This window comes from Cynocephalus volans, chromosome X (genome assembly GCF_027409185.1).
Source record: "Cynocephalus volans isolate mCynVol1 chromosome X, mCynVol1.pri, whole genome shotgun sequence".
Taxonomy (NCBI): Eukaryota; Metazoa; Chordata; class Mammalia; order Dermoptera; family Cynocephalidae; genus Cynocephalus; species Cynocephalus volans.
This window is the reverse complement of record NC_084478.1, coordinates 147264667-147291224: the sequence shown is the minus strand read 5'-3', so window position 1 is coordinate 147291224 and position 26558 is coordinate 147264667. Positions and strand designations below refer to the sequence as shown.

General features: G+C 42.8%; 1 pseudogene; it reads right to left on the bottom strand.

The window, feature by feature from the left end:
- Positions 1-11791: 11791 nt before the first annotated feature.
- LOC134368445 (F-actin-capping protein subunit alpha-1-like) lies at positions 11792-25132 on the bottom strand (annotated as a pseudogene).
- Between the last annotated feature and the right edge of the window lie 1426 nt (positions 25133-26558).

Below are 26558 nucleotides of genomic sequence, written 5' to 3'. Positions count from 1 at the left end.
GTGTCAGACCTGCATCATGGTCTGAAGGCTCTCCCCACGTTTCCCTTCTCCTTCTCTCCTTTATCCTCCACAGGTGTTTTCCCCCAATAAAGCCCTTGAATGTCTAATTCCATGTTGGCATCTGATTTTTGGAGAATCGCAAATAATAAAAGACAAAAATTACAAATTGGACTTCAAATAAATGAAAATCTATTACTCTTCAAAAGATAACTTTCAGAAAATTGAAAAGCAAAGTTCACACCTAGAGAAAATAATTGACATACATGTATATGACAAAGGACTGGTATCCAGAATACATAAAGAACCACTATAACTCAGTAAGAAAAAGGGAAAATGACACAATTTAAAAATAGATGAGTTGAACCACTGCTTCATAAAAGAAGAAATATGAATGCACAATAAGAAAAAGACAAAAAAAAAAAAAAAAAAAAAATGAATGCACAATAAGGACATGAAAAACACACTTAATATTACTATTCACCAGCAAAATAAAAATTAAAACTATAGTGAGATTAGACACACACAGTGAATGTCTAAAATTAAAAATAATAAATTAAAAATACATTAAAAATAAGGAACTGGAACATTCATGTATTGCTGATGGGAATGTGTAATTGTAAAACCACTTTGGAAAACAGTTTGGCAGTTTCTTGGAATGTTAAATATACATTAACTATACGATCCAGAAATTCCACTCCTGAGTATTCACCCTAAGTGTGAAAACGTATGCCCAAATAAAAACTTACGTAATTATTTGCACCGTAGCTTTATTCATGATAGCCCAAACTACCTACATTTTTACCGAACAGGTTAATGAATAAACCAAATATGATATATCCATACATTGGAATACTACCTAGCAATAATAAAAAATGAACTACTGATACGTGCTATAACGTGGATGAATATAAAAAACATAATGCTGGGGCCGGCTCGTGGCTCACTCGGGAGAGTGCGGTGCTGATAACACCAAGGCCCCGGGTTCGGATCCCATATACGGATGGCCGGTTCGCTCACTGGCTGAGTGTGGTGCTGACAACACCAAGTCAAGGGTTAAGATCCCCTTATCGGTCATCTTTTAAAAAAAAAAAAAAAAAAAAAAAAAACATAATGCTGAGTAAAGGAAGCCAGACATAAAATAGTAAATACTGTATAATCCCATTTATATGAAGTTCTAGAAGAGGCAAAACTATAGTGCTAGATTGCTTGGGCTAGGGGCATGATTGGCTGGAAAGAGGAATGACCATTTTGGTGTGATAGAAATGTTCTGTATGTTGATTGTGGTGGTGTTTACACACACATGAACATCTATATGTATATGTATACATGCATGTTTATGTATGTATGTATACATATACTGTGGTGGAAGGCCTAAAATTTAAGGTCTTTTAAGCTGCCTTGACATCTGGTGAAACTGGGAGGGCCTCAAATGGCCTAAACACAAGTTCTCCTCTGCACTCTAATCCTGCAGATAAGGTTGCCCAGCCAAACAACCCTTCTTACCAAAGGGACCAGGTGCAGTTCCTGCTTATCCCTGAGTAGCAGGTTTCAGTTCCCTGACAGCCCATGGAATTATTCAAACAAGCCAATCACATCCTCCCAGAGGAACCAGGGGTACCCCCCACTCTTGATACTATAAATCCTGCCTCCCACAACCCTTGGTTGTTCACTCTGTATCTGAGTACACAATCTTGTGGTGTGTAGTGCCCTCTTCTCCCAGGCTGTGAGTATATGTGACTAATAAACTTCTGTCAGTCTCATCTGTCTAATGTCAGTTGTGTGTTAGGCCATTTCTATAACCTCAGGGCACGAATCCCTCCCTCACCAATGGAGTGAAGAGGAGGTGACTGAAACACACTCACCACATACAATACACACACATATATGTTTGTATTTATTTCAAATTTAATTAAAGTATATACTTAAAATGAGTGATTTTATTACACATAAATTATACCACAATCTAAAGTTGATTTTAAAATCTTTTTTTAAAAAATGGGTTGAATATCCACAATTTAATTAATATTTCAATATGGTGCTGTATGAAAGTTTGAGGACATATGAGATGCCCATTGAAGGAACTACTAAATTAGACTTGGTGGTTCAGGAATAACTTCTGAATGAAATGAACAGACCCAGTTCTGTTCATTAATTTGGTAAAAGTTGTAGAAAGACAAAAGAATTAATCTAGTGAAAGTTATGGAAAGACAAAGAGAAAGTAAGGAATATTTCAGGCAAAGGAATTAAAAACCTGGAGAGAGCTGGCCCATGTCAGGTCCAAGAATGGTCCAGTTGCCTAAGCCGGAAACTTGAACTCATCCCAGAGTTCTAGCTTTCCCCAACATCCACTTTCCAACTAATCACCAAGTTCTAATTATCTAAACGTTGCTTATATTTTCCCATTTTCTTTTCCTTTAATCTCTCAATAACTATCACTTATAAAAACCTCATTACTGGTCTTGGCCCACATTCCATTCTCCCCATAATCTATCTTTAATTTCATACCCTGAGTAAACATTAGAACACAAATCTGAAGAGTGGGCCCATGGCTCACTTGGGAGAGTGTGGTGCTGATAACACCAAGGCCATGGGTTCAGATCCCCTTACTGGTCATCTTTCAAAAAAGAAAAAAAAAAAAAAAAAAAAAAAACCTCACAAATCAGAGTTCCGGGCCAGGCTCGGATCCTATATAGGAATGACCGGTGCACTCACTGGCTGAGTGCCGGTCACGAAAAAAAAAAAAAAAAAAAAAAAAAAAATCAGAGTTCCGGTCAAGACGGTGGAATAGATGGTTCTCAGTCTCACTCTCTCCCACAAATCAACCAATTCACAACTATAAAAATGTAACATCAGCCATGCTGGAGCAAAGGGGAAGAGGAGGGAAACCTACAGAGTTTGTGAAGGCAGGAGAAACCACGATGAGAGAAAGAAAAAACTGCTCTGAGTGTTTCAGGCCACAGCAGCTTTAATGCTGGAGCTGCTGAGCGCACAAAGCAGGAGCTGGCAGAAGTCCCAGCTGTGCCCTTCCGATGGAGTTGCTTGGTGGCTGCAGGGGAGACGAGGGCCTTGGTGGCCCCCAGGACAGCAAGACCACTAATAGGGTTCCCGTGGACCCACGCAGGAGCGAGGAGCCAGACAACTGAAAAAATGGAGCCATTCAGAGGCTGGTGAGTCATCGCAAGGGACCAGTGCAGGGCCCTTCCCATGGGAAGTGTTTGGAGCACAGGCAGTGGAGGAGACAGGCCCACCGGGAGAACACTGGGATACAGTAAGGACAGCCGATCCGCCCCCCAATCAGCACAGGACCACTCAGAGAAGACTGGTCAGGAATGCAGAATTGCATGGGGTGCAGTCTGATGAAAAAACTCAGGCCCAGATCAGAGTTTCTACACAACCCAGATCCACTGGATCTCTGGAGAGCTGGAAGTACCTATAAGGTCAACCATTAAACTCTGAGCTGCACAAAAAACCTTCCCTGGGGAAACAACAGCAAAGCAGCAATTTAGCTCAACCAACACAGCTCAACTACTGGTTCGCACAGGAAGTTCCCCCATTTCAGAAGTAAGCAAAGGACAAAAAATTAGTTCCAGCCCAGGCACACTGCCAGCGCCAAGGAGCATGCCAAAAACATCACATCCATGTGGGTGGCCCACCACAGCCACCACAGTAACCATGGTTGCCGCAAAAGGGGCTAGACGCCACAAGCACCACGCAGATGGTCCGCCAGCCACTGGAGTGCATTCACACAAGGAGAGTCACCAGCAGAGATAAAGAAAAGAAGAGGATGTCTCTCTCCACAAAGCCCATTTCAGAGTAACAGAAGAAGCATCTGCTCTATGATAATATTGGGGGACCTGATCACACCTCTCAGCATTGGACAGATCATCTAGGCAACAAATCATCAGAGTAACCATTATTCTTTCAGAAGGAGAGAAGACATCTAGGGTAATTAGAGGGAGGAGGGGGGAGAGTGAGGGGGATGGGGAGAGATTGGAAAAGGGGCATAAAGAATAATTATGATTTGTAACAATATATATGCTAGTAATATTGATTTGATCAACATATCTCAATGTTGAACCCCCAAAATATGTATAATTGATTCAATAAATTAAAATAAACAAACAAAACACAAATCTGATCAAATCAGCCACCCATTCACTATCTTTTCATTGTTGCCCAGTGAGTACAGGATATATGCCTTAGAATGACATGCATGACCCTTCAGGATATAGCCCTCTACTTGGGCCATCTCAACTCCTACCATGTCTTGTTCCTAAATTTATATGCTAACCATACTCTGTCAATCTTCTGTGCCTCAGATAGAGGTGGACTTCTTAGAATGGAATCTAACCTCAACTCATTTGCTACTTCCTTTATTGAGATGGTCCCTGCCTCATGCAGGGCAAATTTAAACGTTCTTTCTCTTATGCTCCCACTGTACCATATACAAGCCCCAAGTCATTATCATATTCTAAAAACATATCAAAAATTATTATGTTATTACAATCTTAGTAAGTCCTATTTATTTAATGTTCAGAACTTTATTCTCATTGAACTCTCATAAGGACCCCAATATATAGGTATTATTTTACCCACTTTACATATGAAGAAATACGGTCTTAGGAAGGTTAAGAAATTTGCATAATGTCATACAGCTGAGGTGATCATGGTCTCAAGCACTTCTTAAATCGAAAGCTGAGACTCCACATATATGTTTTTCCACTACAGCCAAATTGACTGTAAATTCCTTGAAGAGTTGGACCATAATTTTGTAATGATGTATCCACACTTCATAGTACAGTGCCCGGGACATAGGAAGTATTTTAAAAATGATAACTGACTGATGAATGATTGAACCAGACAATTAATCAAGGTCTGCAGAAAAGATGAAAGGAAATGACACATGAATTATGAAAACATTATCCTTAATTAGCCTTTACAATTACACTGTATGTTAACCAACTAAGACATACCACCTAATAAAAATTAGAGGGCTGAATGCACCAATGTAATTCACCACCAATATAATTTCTCAAATTTTGATATGTTACTATAAAAACATTTATCTGTATTGCTAGCACTCTCTTACATTTCTAGATTACAATGTCATAAAAAGATTTTGGAATGTATAAGAAATTATATGATAATTTATAACTCCAAAAAATTATCCAGGTCCCAACACCAATATATAGATCTACTTATTGGGAGACACTTCTGATGAGGATGAGAGGATTGCAGGTAGTACGCTGACTCATCATTTCTGAAAAGCTGTGCAGGATGGACCAGGAAAGAAAAAGTTGTGTACATGCTCATGGGACCAACACAGGAGCTGGTAAATCACTGAATTACACTGAGAATAATTTTCTCTCTCCCTCTCCCTACCTATCTCTATCTCTCTTTCTCTCCGCCCACAGACCTGTTGCACTAAAGGAGCCAGGGGCTTCTTCCTATTTAAAGGGAGGTGAATTCCCTCATATCTTCTACCCATTTTAGAGTGAAATGACACACAGGATGTACAATAAAGGAGGATAAATGGACAGACCAGGCCAGAGAGTTTTTCTCTTGAAGACATTGATGCAAACACAAGACCTATTATGGGTTGAATTGTGTACCCCACTCCACCAAAGGATATATTGGAGCCCTAATCCCCAGTACCTCAGAACATGAATTTATTTGGAGATAGGGTCTTTACAAAGGTAATCACATTAAATTAAGATTATTAGGGTAGGTCCTGATCCAATGACAGATGTCCTTGTAAAACGGGCAAATTTTGACACAGAGATAGGCAGGAATAGAGGGAGACGATATGAAGAGATATTAAGGGAGAAGATGAGCCATCTACATGCCAAGGAGAGAGACCAGAACAGATTTTTCCCTCACAGACCTCAGAATGAACCAACCCTACTGACAACTTGATTTTCTAGCCACAAGAATTGTGAGGCAATCAATTTCTGTTGTTTAAGCCACCCAGTTTGTAGTACCTTGTACGGCAGCCCAGGAAAATGAATTAGCCCAGGAAAACTAATCTTTCTTTGTGGAAGAAGGAAATTCCTTAGAGTTGCCAATCTACCTGAATTTTGAAGATGCCTGAACAAAATTCCTCTGTAAATTATAGTCAAATTTTTATCAATAGGCTCCAAAATTGTAAGGTGAATACTCTTCCAGATAACAAAGAAATTATACTATCCACAGTGTAATCTCTGCCTCACTGCAGCTGTTGTCCCCTCCAAGCTACAGGAATCACCATGATAAAAGCATTTACAGCCCTGCAGTTGGATGGTGAAGCTTTTGCCACTGCACATAGTATGTTCCCAGGAAGGAATACTGAGGGAAGGTTTGTCACAATCAGAAATTCCTCCAGTTCCTGAAGGAGGTGGTGGCCTTCCCTAAATTCCTTATACTGGGTGTTTCAGTGTAAATCATTTATAATCAATTTTTTTTCAAAAAAAAAAAAGCAAATTGCTTTTTCTCTTTACTCCCTCTTGTATTCTTCTTCCCTTTCTCAGTCTCTTGGTTAGCTTCTGCTTCTCAGGTGTGGCTTCTTGGTTAAGATAAAGTAGGAAGAGAGAAAACAAAATAATAACTGCAAGGGCTGAAACTGCAAAGTAATGAAAAACGCCTGCTTTCTCCCTTATACCTGCCCTTCCTTCTGTTCAGTTATGGAATCCTGTAAAGATGTTCACGATTGATTCTTGCAAAGTACTACCCTCCCCATGATATTTGTAGCACAAAGAGGACTTGAATGATAGAACCCGTGTACACCAAGGAACAATTCCCTGACAGAGCCATTCTGGCAGGAGGAAGACAACTGCAGGGGCACTGTTGAGGGGGTAGGGGATTACCAACATTGTTCAAAGGAAACCCAGCAGGTCCCTGCCCATTCTATCTACCTCCAGAGCCATGTAGGTGGACACAGATCACAGGGAATATACTGGACTTACTGGGTAATGCAAACTGCTTCTAAACACCTTTCAAACCACTTCAGGAGAATCTATGTTTAAAACCAAACAGTGAGTATCCTTAACACATTGTTCTCTGTACCCATCCAGGAAAGCAGACTGCCAGCACCTTGAATTGGCCCTCATAATTAGCCGGGTTTCAATTGTTTTAAGAGCCCACTAAATTATAAAAACTTCATTTTATTAAGTAACTCAAATATTCCCTATGATTTCAACAAGACTTTGATCTATTATAAGCCAAGTTGCAAGATAACAATGTTTTCATTACTTGGGAGAACAAAGGCATAATCAAATGCATAATGCAGAAAACGTACCTTCAGCTCCATGTACGGCCCTGAAAACCACAGCACATAAATGGCAAAAACTGTTCAAATGAAAAGAGGGAGACATAGAGGAAAAAAAGTGAAAAACACTGGTGTGATTTATTCCTTTATCCCATGTTCTAGAATAATCACCATAACTTAGAAATGAAGCAAAAAGTTGATTGTATAACTGAGATGGTTAATTTTATGTGCCAACTGGGCCATGGGGTGCCCAGATATTTGGTCAATCATTGTTCTGGGTGTGTTTGTGAGGGTGTTTTTGGTTTAGATTAACATTTTAAGTGGTAGGCGGAGTAAAGCAGACTGCCCTCCCTCATATGGGTGGACCTCAACCAATCAGTTGAAGGCCTGAATAGAACAAAATGGCAGATCCCCCCACAAATAAGATGGAATTCCTTCTGCCTGGATTGCCTTACACTGGGAAACTGGTCTTTTACTGCTTTCAGACTGAAACTGAAACATCAGTTCTTCTCGGGTCTTCTACTGGCCGGCTCTCAGACTGCAACTTATACTCACTGGCGCACATGCTTCCCAGGCCTTTGGACTCAGACTGGAACACATCGGCTCTCCTAGGTCTCCAGCTTGCTGACTGCAGATCTTGGGACATCTCAGCCTCCAGAATCATGAGGGCCAATTCCTTATAATAAATAAAATATAAAATAAAATAAAACACACACACACACAGAGGAAGGATCTTGAAAAAGTTCATGGAAAAATTCATATTATCTTTTTTTTTTTTTTTTTTTTTTTTCGTGACCGGCACTCAGCCAGTGAGTGCACTGGTCAATCCTATATAGGATCCGAACCCGCCGCGGGAGCGTCGCCACGCTGCCAGCGCAGCACTCTACCAAGTGCACCACAGGCTCGGCCCCATATTATCTTTTAATTGTAATTCTCCACACACTTTCCAAAGTACCCTCATATATGTGTGCATATAGAAATCTCCTATTGGTTGTTTCTAGGAGAACCATAATACCACTTTTTAACATCACACCAGAGCACTGTCCTATTAGCTCAACTGGGGATCACTTATTCTAATGGGGCACTTAACTTTGACCAAAAGATGATGAGGAACCAAAGGCTTTTTATTCCACTATACATTTAGAAATTAACCCAAATAATAAGGAATGATGCTTTTTTTTTTGCTCATTAAAGGTTATAATGTTTTGTGCAGGTTATCAAACAGATTTATACCTAAATTACTAATGACAGTTCTGCATTCCTTTCTCCACTTCCTACACAATCAAGGCAATATGAATGCAAATGCTTTTTCTGAAGCACCTATGTCATCCTGCTGGTTCCCTGAACAATGGGTTAAGTAAAATGTTCACGTGTTCACCAACAAACATCTGGGATTTACGGATCATAACAATTTGAAATACGTGCTTCCAAGCCACGTTAAAATAAGGAAACCTTTTTCAAAAAAGTTTCCCAAATCGGATTAAGGTCCATTTCGTAAAGGAGCTGACTAGATTAAAAGATTCATCATCTGGGATTAAATGGCCACCAGTGGGGACTCCATCCCCAGGACCACCACTGGACTCTATCTTTGCAGTTTTAGAACGCAAGAGTCAACATCAGCCATAGACAGGCAGGGCATATAGCTTCGAAACAGGACACGGACCCCATGTACAGGGCCAGGGAGGGCAAGGTGTCACAGTCGTTGAGAATCAATTTCTTTTTTAATAGTGTCTGACACTTATTGGAAATAAGGAAAAGACGTTTGTACAGGTAGTGTACAAAAGCTGGGCAGAGTGCAGGGGTTATCAGGTTGAACAAAAAGCACACATCAGAGAGACAGCTGCAAATTCAGAAGAAAAGTGGATGCTGGGAAAAACTACCTGGTCCACAGGAGAAAATGAGTGACTCGATTTGGCTGCCAGGCACACCTGGGCCCCGGCAGACACCTGGCAGGAACTCAAGAGGTCTCTGGGAGTACGGAAGGAATGGGTCCCGCTGAAGGTGAAAGGCTGGCTGGGCCCTTCAGGGGGGCGGCCAGCTGTCTGAGTCACTGTCCAAGGGCTGTGGCCAGCTCAGATACCTCCGAGGTGAGTCCACACCAGTCAGAGCGGCACTCTGCGGTGGGATGCGGTGGATGGCGATGGCGATGGCGGCGGCAGCGCAGATCTGTGGGCAGATGGATGCAGTTGTCCGACGGGGGGCTGTTGGCCGCGGCCGAGCTGTGGGTGATCTGTCCGGTGTGTAACAGGAGCCCAGCTTGCAGCTGGAGCACAGGACGGCGTCCAAATGTACATGGGAGGGAGGGGCTGTGCTGGGGAGAGGGCGGCGGCGCGCTCCAGAGCGAGGCCCAGAGGCAGCCGCGGGAGCCTGGAGAGCTATTCCTGGAACAAAGGCAAGCACCACGCGGGAGGGGACGGCAGCGCAGGGGAGATCAGGGCGACTCAAGAGGGGAGGGAGGCGCGGCGGGAAGGCGCCTGTGGCGACCCTGGCGGCGGCGGCGGCGACTGGCGCAGGGGACCCTCCCCAGAGCACCCGCCCAGGCCCGAGGGTCTCCCCGCCTAGAAGTCCTCGTCCTCCTCCCATCCAAAGACCCGCTTCATCTCGGCCAGGAAGCCCCGGTAATCGTTGAGGAGGGGGCTCTCCTTCTTGATGTAGGGGATCACCCACTGCAGGGCCGGCCCCGTGAGGCGGGTAATGAGGAACGTCACCTTCAGGGCGTCGCTGGAGAACGTGTTCTCGTCCACGAACATGTAGGAGCCCGTCTGCACGATGAACTCCGGGAGCCGGTCGGTATCGCCGTCAAACGTCTCGGGAAAGGGAATCGGGTTCCTCCACCGACGCTCCGCGGGCCGGAGGGGCCGGGACAGGAGGGCCTTCATCAGCTGCACGCGACCTTCCATCTCGCCCCTCTAGCGCAGCTAGGCTGCGCCAGGATGCTCCGGGGTCCGCCAGGGTCGGCACCGAGGCGTCGCCGGAAGTGCAAGTCCGCGGAGGCGGGCCCAGGCCGGAGTGGGCGTGGCCACGAGCGGTACTCTGGCGACTGCGCGGGCTCCACCGACACGGTTGGGGATCGCTAGTGCGCAGGCGTCTCACCCGAGGCAAGTAGGCAACCGAGAAGAGCGCTGGGGCGGGCCTAACGTCCTGAGGAGGCGGGGTCAGAATTCGAGCGAGGGGGAGGCGGAGCCGTGGTTTCCCAAGGCGCCAGAGGGCGAGGGCGGGGAACAGGGGTGGAGTCCATGACACCTGGAGGTAGGTGGGGAAGGCGGAGCCGGCTGCCCTAGACAGCAGGGGCTCCAAACTCTGGTAGTGGCGGTAGACAAGTCCTGCTGCTGCACCCCTGCCTGCTCCTCACTCATCAGTCCTTAGGTGGATCTTGGTCCCTGGACCCCACTTGAGTGGCCGTCTGTAAAAGTATCTGCCTCTTCATGCACTTCTTAGCCACAGAAGTATTGACTCCCTCCCATCAGACGTGGTTCCCTTACAACACTAATGGAAAGCCCCAAATATTACCATATATAATCTACAGCATCATGTTCAAAGAAGAATGCCCCATGGGCAGTTAATGGAAGGAGGGTTAAATGTTAAGAAATCTCTTAATTTGCTTTATTAAGTTTTTGTTTGTGATTTTCATAGTTTGATTCATTTGCTTATAGTAGTCCTGCCACTATGTATTAAAGCACAGACAACTATTATTCTTTCAACATCTTCTTTTTCTCCAATTTTATACTCTACCACATCCACCCACAGTATGACAACAGCTCTTGAATATTAAAAAACAAAAAACAAAAAACAAAAAACCCGAATGGGTAAAACTCTCCTAAAATGGCAGATTCTATAAGCACAATAGTACTAGATGAGAAGGAGACAGTGAGAAAGGATAAAAGCAAACACGTTCATGTGCACAATGTGGTTTAAGTCTGGATTTAAAAACACCTTCCCCAGAGAAACTGGCTATAATGGCATTTCCAGAAAACTTCCTTTTCTCCCCACAAAAGACCTGAAGATCTCCAATCCAAACTTTTGAAAACTACAGTTCTGAGATATTATAAATGACGATCAAAGCAGTCAGAGGAAAAAGGACAAATGTGTCTTTCATTTAGATATACTTTATAGCATTGCCTGTTTAGGTGTTGGCAGATCAATAAAAACACTGAAATAACAGAAGTACTTTGCAGGATAGGAGTAGAAAAGTACTGAATATATTACCTGTTTATATTAGTAACGGAACCTCATGGCTAGGAAAATTTTCTAAACATTAGAATGACTCCAGGATAAATTTCTCTCCAATATTAAATGTCACAGAATTAAAAAAAAAAAAACAAAAAAAACAACAAACAGATTTACAAGTAGATATAGTGAGAACAGAAAATTACAAGGCAGAGAACACAAAAGAATGAAGATAATGCTGTTTTCTATAAGGCTAGAAAACGCAATAACTTTGAAAACCCCCGCAAAATATCACTCTTGCTTATAAATCACTGATTTATCGTTATGTCCATACGTTAAATCCTTTTCTTTCCATATATTAAAGAATCCTACATTCGGCCTTTAAGCATTCAGCATTTCTTTGCCAGTCTTTTAGCTGAGTATCTTGTCCCATCCGATTTGGGTGCAGGTAACTGGAAGCTGCTGGTGAACAGCCTTGAATGTGGTGTCTGATATTGTTTGATAGTTTTCACTAATTGCTCTCTGATATTAATAAACTCACTGGCACTTTGGACTTCATTCGGAACAGTTGCTAAATCTGTATGATGAATCAACTGAACATTGCCTTCTTCATAATAGTAAACCTGAATCTTCACTACTCCAACCACCTGGGATGTAGGCGGTGTGATGGCAAACTACCACTCTGATTTCCAATGGCCGTTCAAGAAGTTTTTAGGCTCAACATGTGACTTTCATTACATGCAATAATCGTCTGTTGCCCATCTATAGTTTTAGCAGAAACAGTACAGAAGCCTTTGGAATAATGATTTATCACTTAGGTCCTTAAAGCACTGTCACAGGATTCTCTTCAAGACTGCAGACCCCATCTACTTCTGCCTGTGAGTTACTTGCTTCTTCCTGCAAGGGACCAAACTTTAAGGAAATTTTGTTTCTTGGACCTAAAAATGTGCTATTACCAGGTCACCAAGTTTTGTAACTAAGACCTGATCTTTATGTCCTTGTGTTTTCACAGGTGTGAACTGATCCATTTTATAATGGGCAAATAGATGTGTTGCCCCTTCCCGGAGGAGAGTAAGTAGCCAGACCTCATTGAACACTTCGTTCAATTCCGCTGGAGGGACATGAGTGATGAATTTAGCAGCTGCCCTTTCCTTCTTCTCATCAGACACCCAAAACAAGAACTCGACCGTCTTGGGCTATTTTAATTTTTAACCCTATGATTTTTCCCTTCACGTGGTATACATTTTTCAGGTTATGCAATATGGAATTTTCTTTGTACTACTGAATTATTTAATGAAAGTAAAGTTTATTACAACAATTAATAAATGTGCATAAGGATCCCAAATAAATATTAACAATTTTTCATGGATTGGGGCATCTGCTAGTAGGGTCAGAACTGAAGTCTACGGTCTGAAATGATAATTAAAATTGTTTGGTTTTCTTTCACATTAATCACATCAGGGCTTTTGTACCACTTTGTCTTCTTCGTCGAGATAGGAGGCTTTGTGTCCTGAGATTCAGATTGTGGGTGCTGTGCATTTGTTGGTGGCAGAACCCTCAAATGACAAATGGGCAAAGGACCTTATCAGGCAATCCAGAAAAGGAAGTTACAAATGACCAGTCAACACTAAAGAAAACATTCATTCAAATTTTACTGAAACACACATTGACAAGAGAAATTAAAAGAGTGTTTTTCCTGATAAGATTTCTCGTTGCACCTGAAAAAACTAATTCATAAAGTGCACGAAAACAGGCACTTTCATATTATTCACAAAGGGATGAGGAAGGTAAAAACCTTTTGAAGGAAAATTTGCAAATATCTTATAAATGAAGAATGTGAATGCCTTCTGATTAAGTAATTGTATTCCTAACTCTCATCTAAAGTTTTAGACCCAAATTAAAAGCTACTTTTCTATTTTCAAAGAGACATAAAATACAACATTTGTATTAGTCTGGTTCTCTAGAGAAAAAAAATTGTGTGTGTGTGTGTGTGTTTATTATAAGGACTTGGCTCACACAGTTATGGAGGCTGACAAGTCTCAAGAACTACAGTCAGCAAAATGAAGACCCAGGTTGAGACTATGCTATAGCTCCATTCTGAATCTAAAGGCCTGAGAACCAGGAGATCCGATGATATAGTTCTAAACCAAAGGCCTTCAGGCTTAAGACCCCAAAGGAACCGATGTTTCACTTTGAGTCTGAAAGCAAGATAACAACTGATGTACCAGTTCAAGGAAGTCAGGTAGGAGGAGATTCCCTCTTATAAACCTGAGGGTCAGACGTTTTGTTCTATTTGGGCCTTTAATAGATTGGATGGGGCTTACACACATTAGGGAGGCAATCTACTTTACTCAGTCTACCAATTCAAGTGCTAATCTCATATAAAAACACCCTCACAGACAAACCCATCATAATGCTTGACCAGATATCTGGGCACCTCAGGACCCAGCCAAGTTGGCATATAAAATTAACCATTACAACATTAAGGAGCTATTAAATATTCTCTGGTAGATTTTAAGATTTAAAGAAAGCATTTTACACCAAGTACTCACAAGATGAGGAAATGGACATTCCCTCAGATTTGAAAAGATATTTTAAATAGTCACTGGTTTCTGGAGCACATTTTGACTATCAGTGTCAACACTAGAAAATACATTTTGTCCCAGAAGATCCATTTCCAGAAGATTGTACTCTATCTTGATGGAAAACAGTAGGGCCCCATGTGCTGACCATCCCAGGCACCCGTTTCATGGAGAAGGAAGTACGGGACTGGGTCCATGTCCCTAAAATGGAATAATGTAACCATGGGCCGCATCACTCAAAGTAGCTGGCATGGCCGACTGGCACACTCTGGGAGGAGAGAAAGCAAGAGTGGGTTCTGAGGTCTACTGGGGGACAAGGAGGCAGAAAGTGCTAAGGAGATCAGGGATGTATGGAGGAGGGGAAGAAAACCACATGGATGAGAGTGAAATCTTTGCACGAGGTGAAGGAGCCAGGGGTCTGTTACCAGGGTCCCACCCCATGGCCGCAGATGAATCACCTCATCAGGTCTTCTCACTGTTGACATATTGGGACATTTCTTTCTCTGACCGATATGGTAGAATATGCATCTCTAAGAAAAAAGTAAATGAGCTACAGAGATGGCTTTAGATTTAGGTTGAACTAGTATATAGTCAAAGAGATGATTGCACTAGCACCAGGATGCTGTAATAATCCCAGCGTTGTAGACACACACACGGAAAATCAGACCGTGTCCTGCTGAGTCTTAGCTTCTGTAGTCCTCACTCCTTTATGTCTCCCTTCTATCTGTCAGCTGATGAGCACATCCTTACAATCTAAGCCTTCTTTAGGATTCTGACCTGACTCTCTTCTCAGCCTATTTCTCTCCTCAGGAAATCCAACGCACCATGGCAACTCCCACATTAAACCTTGTTCAAGGATTTCTAGATCTTTAGCTATAGGTCTTTCTTCTACCCTCAACTCCGGATTGTATTTCCACTCAACTACTGTTCATCTTCACGTGAGAAGCTGGTCAACACCTCAAACATATTGCAACGTCAGTCTTCATCTTTCCTTCTCTTCTCCCCCAAACTGTTCTGCTATTTAGTCTCTTTTGTCAGTTGGTGGGACCACGATGCATCCAGCCAGTAGTACCAGCACACCTGATTCTTCTTCCTCCCACACTTCCCATAGGAGCCACTGCACATTCACTCCATGCTGTGTGCTGAAGTGTCTGCTGATGTTTTCATTCACTGCACTTTCAGGAACTTGAGCATCAATTACCACCCAGCTGGGTTTTAACAACCTTTTTGTAACTAGGTGGCCTCTCCTTTTACAGTGACCATCTATTTGATCCATTCTGCACACTGACATGACAATGACAGATTTGAAATGCAAAATACATCTTGTTATTTACAGCTTCAAAGTCTCAAAGTTTCTCCACGTCTAGAGCATCCAACCAAAGTTTCTCTTTTGTGGGCTGCTTCTCCCCACTTCTGTCTTGCCACTTCCATCATTCACTCTTATCCAAATAGGCCAGACCATGTGTTCTGCCCTGAGAAGATCATGTTGTTTCACACTCTTGTTCCTGTGCACTTTCTCCGTTATGATCCTGAAAAGCACCTCTCTTTCTCCTTGTCTATCTGATCAACTCCTATGTTAGACACACGTTAACCTTCTGCATCCTTTCTGACAGCCTAGGCAAAGGCAGTCAACCCATTCTACAAGAGCCATGCACATTCTGCCTGATTTGGCAAAACCAGCCAGTGGTCCAAGAGACATTGTGATTTCCTCAGGGGAAGATATTTCTGGAAATCTACCATCACAAGGTACTATTTCAATCACTCCTTATGTACTTCTTGACTCCCCACATGTATCGTCGTCCTATATACTGAGCTGTGTTATATCAGAAAAGAATATGCTACTGAAAGGCCTAATGAGAAACTAGTAGCAAACTTACGAGATGAGACAAATACATGAACAATTAGTACCAGACATAATATATTAATTGGCACAGATGAAAGCGACAAAGTTGTGGAACAAACAACTGGCAAAGTGGACAATGTGTTGTAAGATGTGGATTATGTGCTATGAGTGTTAAGTAGAAAAGGAATTAGAGAAATCAGATTAATGTGGACTGGAATGGCACAGGAAGGCTCCAGGAAGGAAGTTAGATTTGACCAGAGACAGGCAGGAGGATGTTAAAATGACAATGATAGCTAACTTCATGTGAAAGCTTCCTATGGGACAGGCACTATTATAAGGGCTTTCCATTAACTTACTTAATGCTACAGCAGCCAAATACCAAGGTTTTTACTGGTACCTGCTATGATCTGGATGTTGGTGTCCCCCCAAATTCATATGTTGGAACTTAAACCCCAATGTGACAGTATTCAGAGGTGGGGCCTTTGGGAGGTGATTAGGTGGGGCCCTCATGAATGGGATTAGTGCCTGTAGTAGACTGAATTATGTCCTCCCCAAACTCACTGGAGTGTGAATGGTGTCCCCCACGTTTCATGTATTAGAAACTTAGCCTCCACTGTGACTGTGAAGAGGGTGGGAAATCCTATTATGGTAATTGAAAGGTGGGGCCTTGAAGAGGTGATTGGATTGTAGGACTGTGTAGTAGTGTATGGATTAAAAATGGTGGTCAGGGGCATGGTTCTGAGGGCTATAAAAGAGGAGGAGATTCTCTCTCTCTCTTTCTCTCTTTCTCTCTCTCTCTGTTCTCTCTGCTTCCACCATCTCGCCATGTGAGACTCCTCGGTCACTGTCGCCACCACCAGATGGACTTTGAACTTCCCGGTCTCAGAAGCTGTAAGAGATAAATTTCATTTTCTTTGTAAATTACCCAGTTCCATGTATTTTGTTATAAGCAACAGAAACAGACTAATACAGTGCCCCTGGAAAAGAGGCTTGAGGGAGCTTGTTTGACCCTTCTGCCACAGGAGGACACATAAAAGGTGCCACCTATGAGGAACAGGCCCTCACCAGACACCAACTTTGTTGGCACCTTGACCTTGGACTTTCCAGCCTTCAGAACTGTGAGCAATCTGTTGTTTATAAATTACCTAATATAAATTCTTTTGTTATAGCAGCCTGAACGGACTAAGACAGTACCCTCAATTTGCTAATGAGAAAACAGAGACACCGAAAACCCTGAAGGATACACAGCTGGTAGGGAGAAGAGCTGTGATACAAATCCAAGCAGCACACCGTGAGGCCACATACTCAACCACTATGCTTAGCACATAGTGGACAATAAGTAATTGATCATTTCTCTAAAAAGGCCATAGACATTAGATGAGGTATGAATGGGAGAAGAGTGACCTGTGACTACAGACTGAGGAAACAGGTGAACTGAGAAATAGGAACTGTGTGGTTGTCAGGCACTGATAGGGTTCCGCCATGTGTCCATCTGCAGAGGCCCGTCAGAGGCGTAGGCCTCAGTAACAGGTTTGGAATGAATTGCCAGTTCCCGGGGATGCGATTCACAGTGACACCCACAGTCTTCCTCCTCTTCTCTCCCCATGCTGCTACATTCCAAGATGCATGTGCTTCAGCGATTGCTGGACAAAGCCTGCAAAAACTCTCCAGCTCTAGATCTTTATCAAAATCTTACCCCCAAACCTCAATTGTGGAAAAATTCACTTATAAGCGTTCTCTGAACTTCTAAAGAGCAGCCAGACTTTAGTGAATAAGTTACTCATCAGGGACAATGGCTGTGTTCTTTTTCATGTAATATACAAATAATAATTGTATATATTTACAAAGTGTTTTAATATATGGATACACCATGGGATGATTAAACCAATCTAATTAAAATGCCCATTGCCTCACATATTGATTACTTTTTGTGAAATATTTCTGAAAAACTGATTTGTCCTGTCTAAGTGAACTTTGTACCCTTTGACCACCATCTTCCCATTCCTCCCTCTCTAGCTTCTGGTCAGTTCCAAATTATGGTTTAGGACACTAAGACACCAGAGACAGGCTGCTGGATTATTACATCTGTGTTCTTAGCACGACGCAAGAATCCAGTGGTCTGTCTCTGGTGTCTTAGCGTTGTAAACCATAGTTTGGAACTGATTTTCACCACTTTTGTTTTGCTGTTTCTTGAGACTTCTTTCTGGAGGACTGTAAGGTCATCTTTCCCAGGTACTGCTGGCTTGATATCCAGGGTGGGTAGGGCAACATCATGAACTGTTGTGTATTCACACACTGGAGCCTCACATGCCCCCCATCGAAATAATCATCCCTGTGGGTGGGACATTACTATCATTAGAGAGTCTTTCCAAGGGGCACTGTTCACAGTGACTTAGTAGTCTAAGTAACATGACCCAGTGACTGTATGTTCTCTTCTACAATTTCAGGCAGGTGAGTTAAACTCAGATTTAATTATGTCTCAGTGAGCTGGACTTCTCTGTTTGTGCTGACACACAAATTGAGAGCAGCTACAAAACTCATTTAGCAGATGACCTCTTAAAAAAAAACAGGGCCTGGTCCCGCCTTGAGTAATCATGGAGCTGGTGACCTTTGCCGCTGAGTTCTGAAGCCCCATTATCTTTTATCCTTCAGCAATACAAAAAATCACTTGTCCTGGGGTTGGAGGTGGAAGCATGAAACAAGGGATGGAGTTAGAAAAGACATGGTTTATGCCTGTGCCTTGAAAGAGGGGAATGTTTTCACAGACAGAAAGGGTGGAGAAAAAATGAATTCCTGAAAAGGGTGGCGGTGAGTTGTTTGAATTCGGTCCTGGGACCAGTCTTGGCAGTCTGCTATGAGTTACTTTGTCGTTGGCTTCCTCTGGACTTCCCAGAGTTTCTGAAGGCTCCCTGCCTTCCTAAAATTGCAAGTGCAAATCTTGGGTCCATCACACCATGCGCAGCCCACTGTTATCTAATCGCAGAGAGCACATCATTCTGCAGCATCACAGCTCTGATGTCTCCCCATGTGCCAACCTAATAGCAAGGAACCCAATTAATGTTTGGGGAAAGAGAGGAGTAAAGCATGGAAGGCTTTCTGAAGGAGGGTGCAATTGAGCTGGGCCTGGATAAACTGGCTGAGCCAGATGTCCAAAATGAGAAATGACACGAAAGAGTGACCATAGCCTCTGTATGTGCAAAGGGCTACACAGTAGATCTGGACATTGGCAGTAAGCGAAGCCAATTCAAGCTGACTTCAATCAGGTAGCCCGGCCATGAGGTATGGGCAGAGCTTCTAGTGGTAGGCCTGGACAGAGTGGACAATGTCCCTGTCAATCATATCAGACGCTCCAATGATAGTATTTGAGGGCGGGGCCATAGACTGGCTGTCCAAGAAACTCTACCACGTGGCCAGGCTCCTTAAAATTTGGTTCGTGTGCTGCAGCATCCGTGGAAGGTTTCCTTGGGGAACGTGGGAACATGGCCGCTCCCCCTCCTGAGATCACGGAAGTGTAAGTTTAATTGATTTTAATTTTAATCGGCAGTTTGTGTTGTGATTTTGATCAAAATTGGGGATATGGTGTGCTGTAGCATTTTTACCAGATGTGTCCCAAGGGCCTGTGAATTGATGACAGGGAATGTCCTTAGCGCCAACAATCGCAGCTTTGTGCTTCGTGTAGGCAACAGGATGAGTCTTTCAGCTCATTTTGTTTAAATGTTGGTCTTGGAACCCCCTCCCGTGTTCATCATCTTGAAGTTCTGTGGTGTTTTGAACTTAAAAGTCAGGATACGGCTGATGCCGCTGGCTGAACTGCTGTGGGTCCAGGACCACACAGTGGCCGTTGGCCTCTAGGGACCTGGTTTTGCCTTTATTTCACCGAGTCACTGGTTGGGTATTCCCGCCATTTACTTGTTTAAACTCGGCACTGTGCCAACATTTGTCAGTTTTGTTATTAGAGATCATAATTGTGTTATTTTAGATCTGAAAAACAGTGAAGTATCACCCACGGGACCCAGCATGGGAATATGACAGCCGATGACAGTTAGCTGTCTTTGCAGCTAGTTTTGTGTTTCATTTAACCACAAAATTACATGTTTAATATAAGTTGTTTGGGTAAAGTTTAAAATCAGACTTATTCGTGTGTTTTCTTCAAAAGAAAAAAAAGTGTCCTTATCATTTCAATTCAACGTGAAATTAAGGACATGGACATTCAGCTTGTTCACTAACCGCCAGGAATCGCCCGGCAGTCGTAACCGAACTCGGTTTTGTAGTTTTATGTAACGTACTTGTGTACTTAATATCACCATATTAAACCAGGAGACTCCTTTAAAAGTTTGGTGTTAGTTAAATTTTACAAATATGGCGAATAGCTGTCTGGTTGGCAAGAGCTTGTTGCTTTAAGATCCTGAAGGGAATGAAGCCCCAGGGATCCTATTGTTTTATTTTACAATATAATGCCATAAGATTTTTTTCCTGACATTGGAACCATTTGAATTTGTTTAATTTTGACCTGGTCTTGTCCATAAATATTCTTGGGATGAAAATATTTTCGCTGTGAATATTCTGAAACGAATCGTCTGGCTAGTCATTGACCTTTAACAATCACTGTGGATGCCCCTTAGCCACTTTTGTCCAATCAAGGATGGACCCAGTTTGGCATTTAATTTTACATGTTCATCCTCATTGCATTCCATTAAGCTTTGGTCCCAGGACTCCTTATAAATAAATGCCTTTGAAAGGTTTTGTGTAAATTTCAATATAGGAGAGTAAATGAATGTCTGATTGTCTTTCATTTTATATAATTTCTTGTTTGGAATAATTTATTTAAAAATTCTGGTGATGTTCTCTCTCCATAAATGTACTTGAAAGCAAACGTTTGGGGATAGTCTTGATATGCAAATGTAGAACTTAATCTATTGGTTCAGTGCTTGATATTTTAAGACAGTAAATGCTCTTTAACATCCCTTGGCCACCAATAAACCAGTGTGGGATTTTATTTTACAGAAGTATTGTGTATTTGGTACCATTTTGTTAAATTAAATGTGGTCGTGGTCCTTTTCATACGTTTGTGTAAGAAAGTTTTTATTTTCAAAGCGCAAATTTTAAAAAAAAGATTGTTTTAATTGGCTTCGTGCCTCTTGCTTTACAACAGTGGCTGGAATCACGTTGCCAGCTAGTTTCACTTTACTATACCCTAAATCGTTTTAATATCGTTGTACTTGTTGAAGCTTTAGTGTTTTTGTATCATATTTCATAGATCTACCAAAACCGAAGAAAGTTTTCTGGTATTTTCAATGGAAAACTGCACACATAGACCCAACCCTCCTTGTTTTACCACAGTGAGTACCCGGAAGTACTGGTCATCAGTCAACACTGAACCTTGTTTGGAATTTCATTTCCTAAATGAATTCCGTTCTGAATATCACGTTATTCAATCCAATTCTATCCTGAGTCTTTTGCATAAGTTTCTTTTGAAAATCGTGGGCATTTTCATTTCTTTTTTTTTAAAGATGACCGGTAATGGGATCTTAACCCTTGACTTGGTGCTGTCAGCACCACGCTCTCCCAAGTGAGCTAAGCGGCCATCCCTGTATAGGGCTCCGAACCCGCGGCCTTGGTGCTATCAGCACCGCATTCCCCCAAGTGTGCCACCGGCCGGCCCTGGAATTTTCAGTTTTTAAGTCAGGAAACTCACAGTCAAATCGAGTGCTTTCAGTTTGTCTGGGAGTGAATGACACTTGCAGGTCACGTTGCAGTTTTATTTTTGGATCATAATTATGTATTTAATATATTGTTTTTCTTCTAATTCGGCTTTGGTCCCAATTCCTAGTGTCCTTCCATAGGAAAAAAAGTCATTTGTGTAGCTCCTATTGATAGAGGAGGTGACTGAGCATGTGCAAGACTCAATGTTACAGAACTGGGAGCCACCCCCTTCACTGAGTATTCATTAGATAGAGAAACTGTGAAAGCCGAATCCCAGCTCAAGGCGGGGCTGTTGCTCACTTGCCTGCAGGCAACCCACCCTTCCCTGGCTGAGGTGTGTGTACTTTGAGTTGAACTTACTTTCAGCAAGGGGCTGCTCACTGTCTTGAGCCAGCGTGCACTTTGTGCTGAACTTTAGGTATGTTTCTCTTGCTTTTGTGTTAGACTTGATGTCTGTACTGAACGAACTTTTGTGTTAGACTTGGTGTGGGCCCTGCTCAGTCTCTGGAACATGCTGCACTCTTTCCGTGGAACCTGTATTTCTTATCTGTTTTATTAAACTTGTTCTCACCGTGTACTGTGACTCTGTTCTTGAATTCTTTTCTGTGTTCCAGTCAAGAACCTGGCAAGAGGACGGGGTGGGCTGAGGCCCCCTGGACCCTACCTCTGACATCAGTATGTCTGCCTTTTAATATTCATGCCTACCTTGTATGCCGCCTAATGTGTATCCAAGAGGAGAATTAAAGGAAAACTCTGGTCTCACTGTAAACCCTGAGGACTGTAAACACTGAGAGGAACCTGATACTTGGCTTGAGGTGAAACGCAAATACTTCTCTTTTATAATGGTGATGGCTGAGTTTGCTTATTTATCTTTTTGCTGGTTAATTCTTGATATTGACGTGAAATATGTATATTATCTCATGTTGAAATGATTTAATGATTCCTGTATTGCTTAACAGTGATGTTCTCTAAACAGAATCCACTTCAGTTACACTTGTAGATCCGTAAGATTGATTGCTGGTATTTGGATTTTGCTTTATCTGTGTCACTGTTACTTGCAGGAATGCAAATTTGAGGAATTGGGACACTGACTAATCTAATTAATCTTGGCTCTTCAGGCAGAGCCCTAGACCTTGAACAATATATAATTGTGGAATGAAGGCACTTTTATTACATGCCCATCTATCATAGACTGCTAGGGATCTATTTGCCAATTAAGAGCAAATTCCCCAAAACCACATTATATTAGCAACTGTCCAATTTTTTTCATTCTTTTTTTCCTCCAAGAAGTATGTTCTATATCAGGTCATAATAACATTATTTAACATAAGGTATTATTTATGAAACTGTTTTGAATAATGTCAGCTCCTTTCTGATGGAAGAAATGTTCCTACTTGTTATGTTACAGATTAATGACACTAATACAGCAAAAGTGCAGTTGTGGAATGTGTATTTCATGGTCTTTAGTGAAGGTGTGGCAGTTTCCCCCTCACTCTGTGGACTGCCCAGGCTGTGAAAAATGGCTGGGGGAAAGGTGGCCCTTGACCCTCTTATATCATTGCCTAGCGCAGCAATCAGAGGGAGTCTTTTAAGTCTTCTGCTGTTTCTGGTGAACAATTGCTCTTGGCTGAGTTGATCACTCAGTCTTTCATCTTTGCGAGGCAGCTATTCTCACTACTACACCTCCAACACTTGGGCGAGTCTTATACCTGTAGTTCACCTGCAGAGACTCATGAAACTAAACTGCTGTTGCTGGTATGTTCTTCCAACATATGCCCCAGACACTTCTTTCTTCCATGCTCGAGTGGCTAAAATGCCTTGCGTAAGCTCATTCAGGAAGCACACACTGGCACTGGCAGCATCTGGGGAGTGGGAAATGTTGGGTCCAGGAAAGAAACTGGTGATGGCCTATTGTTAGGTTTCTGTGCTGAGACACTAATGTGCAGAACAGACTGTGGTTTCCACTACGGAGAGCAATGGTATATCAAGAATCATGGGCGCTCCTGTCTCAGTTATAGGAATGCAATTGGAGTGTTCTCCAAGCATTTCTCTATTAGTTTCCTGCACTCTTCTGCTGAGCGTACTCTACACATCTTTGAGGGAAAAAAGCAGTCATGTAGGTCCTGTCAATGACTAGTATATAAAACTGGTGAAGTTTGGATCCTCATGACCCTCTGCACACGAGCCTGGACTTCCAGTAACCTCCCAGGCTGGCAGCTTAACCCCTCCTATTCCCCTTGCTGGAAACCGTTACAGTCTCTTCATCACCTCTCTCCACATGGGTGACGGAGATGCAAAGGATCACTCAAAGCCCACTTCTTCTGAGCAGTGAGAGAAGCCCCGAAGGAGTTAATTTCCCGGAAGCCTCAAGAGAGAGGCATTCCTCCTTGGAAAGTTAACCTTGAACTGGGGTTCTTTCTCAGTATTTCTTCTCCAGGCCAGAAAGTTACAGAAAAGGAACATAGGTGAAGTTATGGCTAAGTATAGTTTAACAATAGAGGCTGGTGACATCAGTGAAATAACAAAGTGACATTCCATAATGCAGTTTGCAGAAGGTTAAGTCAATCCACCAACAAAAGCTTGTTCTTAGCAAATACTGTGTTTTCTTGCAGCAGTTTCCTCAGCATTTTTACATAACAATAAAGCAACTTTAGGTTAACCTGCACCAAGGACGTCTGTCCTTGAGCCCACAATTTTGCTGTGTTACAATTCTTTATCTACAACAGAGACTTTAGCCTGGCGAAAGTTTCCTGTCTTTGGCAAGCTTAACATTTCTATATGTAATTTTTAAAAGTTAGGTTATACCTGAAACTACAGGGCTTTGGAAGCTAGGCCCTGTGAAATACATTTGCTTTATCAATGTTAGTATACTGCACAGGAAATGGCACATACCTGCAGGTGTACATGTCCTTTCCCCATACATCTGCTGGAAGCACTTGCTCCTTGATGGTCTGAGCCATCTGCCATTTGGTCTTCTCAGGGGCAAGATTATATTGCCTCAGGGAGACGTTGCCCGCACTCCTGAGGAGGGGACATTATAGACACAACAGTGTGGGATTTATCTTGTGTAGTACTGGAGCGCCTGAAGCTGGTAAAGGCTAAGGTGGAGCTGCAAATCAAGGAGGGGAGGGTTTTTCTATTTTCAGTTCATCTGCAGAGACTTATAAAAGTGAGTAGCTTTTGGTGGTACGTTCTTCCGACATACACCCCGGATGCTTCTTCCTTCCATGCTTGAGTGGCTCAAATGCCTTGTATAAGGTCATATGGGAAGGACACTCTGGCATTGGCAGTATCTGGGGAGTGGGAAATGTTGGGTCCAGGGAAGAAACTGATGATGACCTATTGTCAGGCTTCTGTGCTCAGACACTAATGTGCTGAGCAGAGTGGTTTCCACCGTGCAGAGCAGTGGCGTGTCAGGAATCATGATGCTCCTGAATCAGTGATGGGAATGCAGTTGGAGTTTTGTCCAAGCATTTCTCTATAGGCTTCCTGCAGTTTTCCTCTGACCATACTCAGCACATTGATGGGGAAAAAAAGCAGTCACATGGGTCCTGTCAATGACCAGTACCTGAAGATGTTGAAGAAATTATGCATCTTGTGTAGTACTGCAGGGACTGAGCTGTGAAAGGATAAGGTGGCGTTGTAATTTGAGGAGGTCAGGTTCACTCATTTCAGGTTACCCAAGGGTTGAAGCAGGAATGAGGAATCTCCAGAGTCTGAGGAAAATACAGACAATGCGGACGACGAGCGAGTTTGGTGTGAAAGTTATGAAGGGCAGTAGGTCCCCTTCCATCACAGTACCTTTCCATCAGCACAGTTCAGGGATGTAAGACAGCAAAGCACATTGACGGATGTGGTACGAGAAAATGTGGCTCTCTTGCAACGTTGAAGCATTTAGATGAATGCAGGTTCTTGTTTTTTCCAGTGAAAGGTGGGCCTGTCTATTGGTGAAGGCTTCGCCATGTCGGCCTTCTCAGTACCGCCTTAGGCCTATGAAAAAATGGCCACAGTGGTGGGTGGCCCTTCACCACTTACAGGAGGGCACTTCAAAAACTTCATGGAAAACTAGTACAAAAGTGTGCGGGAGTGTTGAGAAGGAACTGCTGGTGCTCTTGCTGCTGTTCTTGTAACCTCCCTGACGCACTCTGCTTCCTCCTGTGGTTCATATTCCAGGTTGTTCTGAAGCGTTATGCACAGTCCTGGGCACTTCCTGAGATGTGCATTTCTCTACATCTTTTTGAGGAGGGCCTAGCCGAGGTTTCGGTCTCAACCGTTTTAAGTTGTTTCCTCTTTACTTAGTTCACATGCAGCTCAAACACATTTGCTGCCAGTTCATTGTCCATTCCTCATAAAACTGACACAACGATTATAAGCTTTTAAAATAATTTGCTTACATTAAAAAGAGGCAGAGAAGGAACTTACAAGTTTTCTAAAGTAAATTCTCTAAGAAAAGGGAAAGGCTAGGTCTCTTTCCTATTTCAACAGGGAGAAGTAAACTTTTATATCTTGTTTTACTTTGTCTTTATCCTTACAGCACACTGTCATGAGATACCAGTTCGCCCATTGGGCCCCCCTCCTTTGAAAGCTGCAGATTCCTGGTTCTGGCCAAAGCTGGCCACATACAGAGAACTTCGTCAAGAAATGGGGCCTGAAGGACAAATGGGGCCCGAAGGACAAGCAAGAGATATGAGCAATTGCTCGTCCTCGGCCTGCTTGTGCCTTTCCCCACACTTACATTCTCATGGGGAGTCTCAACGATCACCTGGAGTGAGGAGTGGAACCATAAGGCTTGTCCACAGATGCTTAAAATTGATACGCTGGTGACAGTGGCCTGTTGGCAAATGGGGCTGTACTGTTGCTCTCATGTCCGCTGGTCCTTGAGTGCCCTGGATGAGCAGAGGTTTGATCTCCATGAGTGAGTGTGATACTTATCACCTGATGGAATAGTTGGATGGGTGTCAGGAATCAGCTCCTGTGCTGTGGAGATCTAGGATGCAGGCCTCTTAGAGAAGGTGGAAAG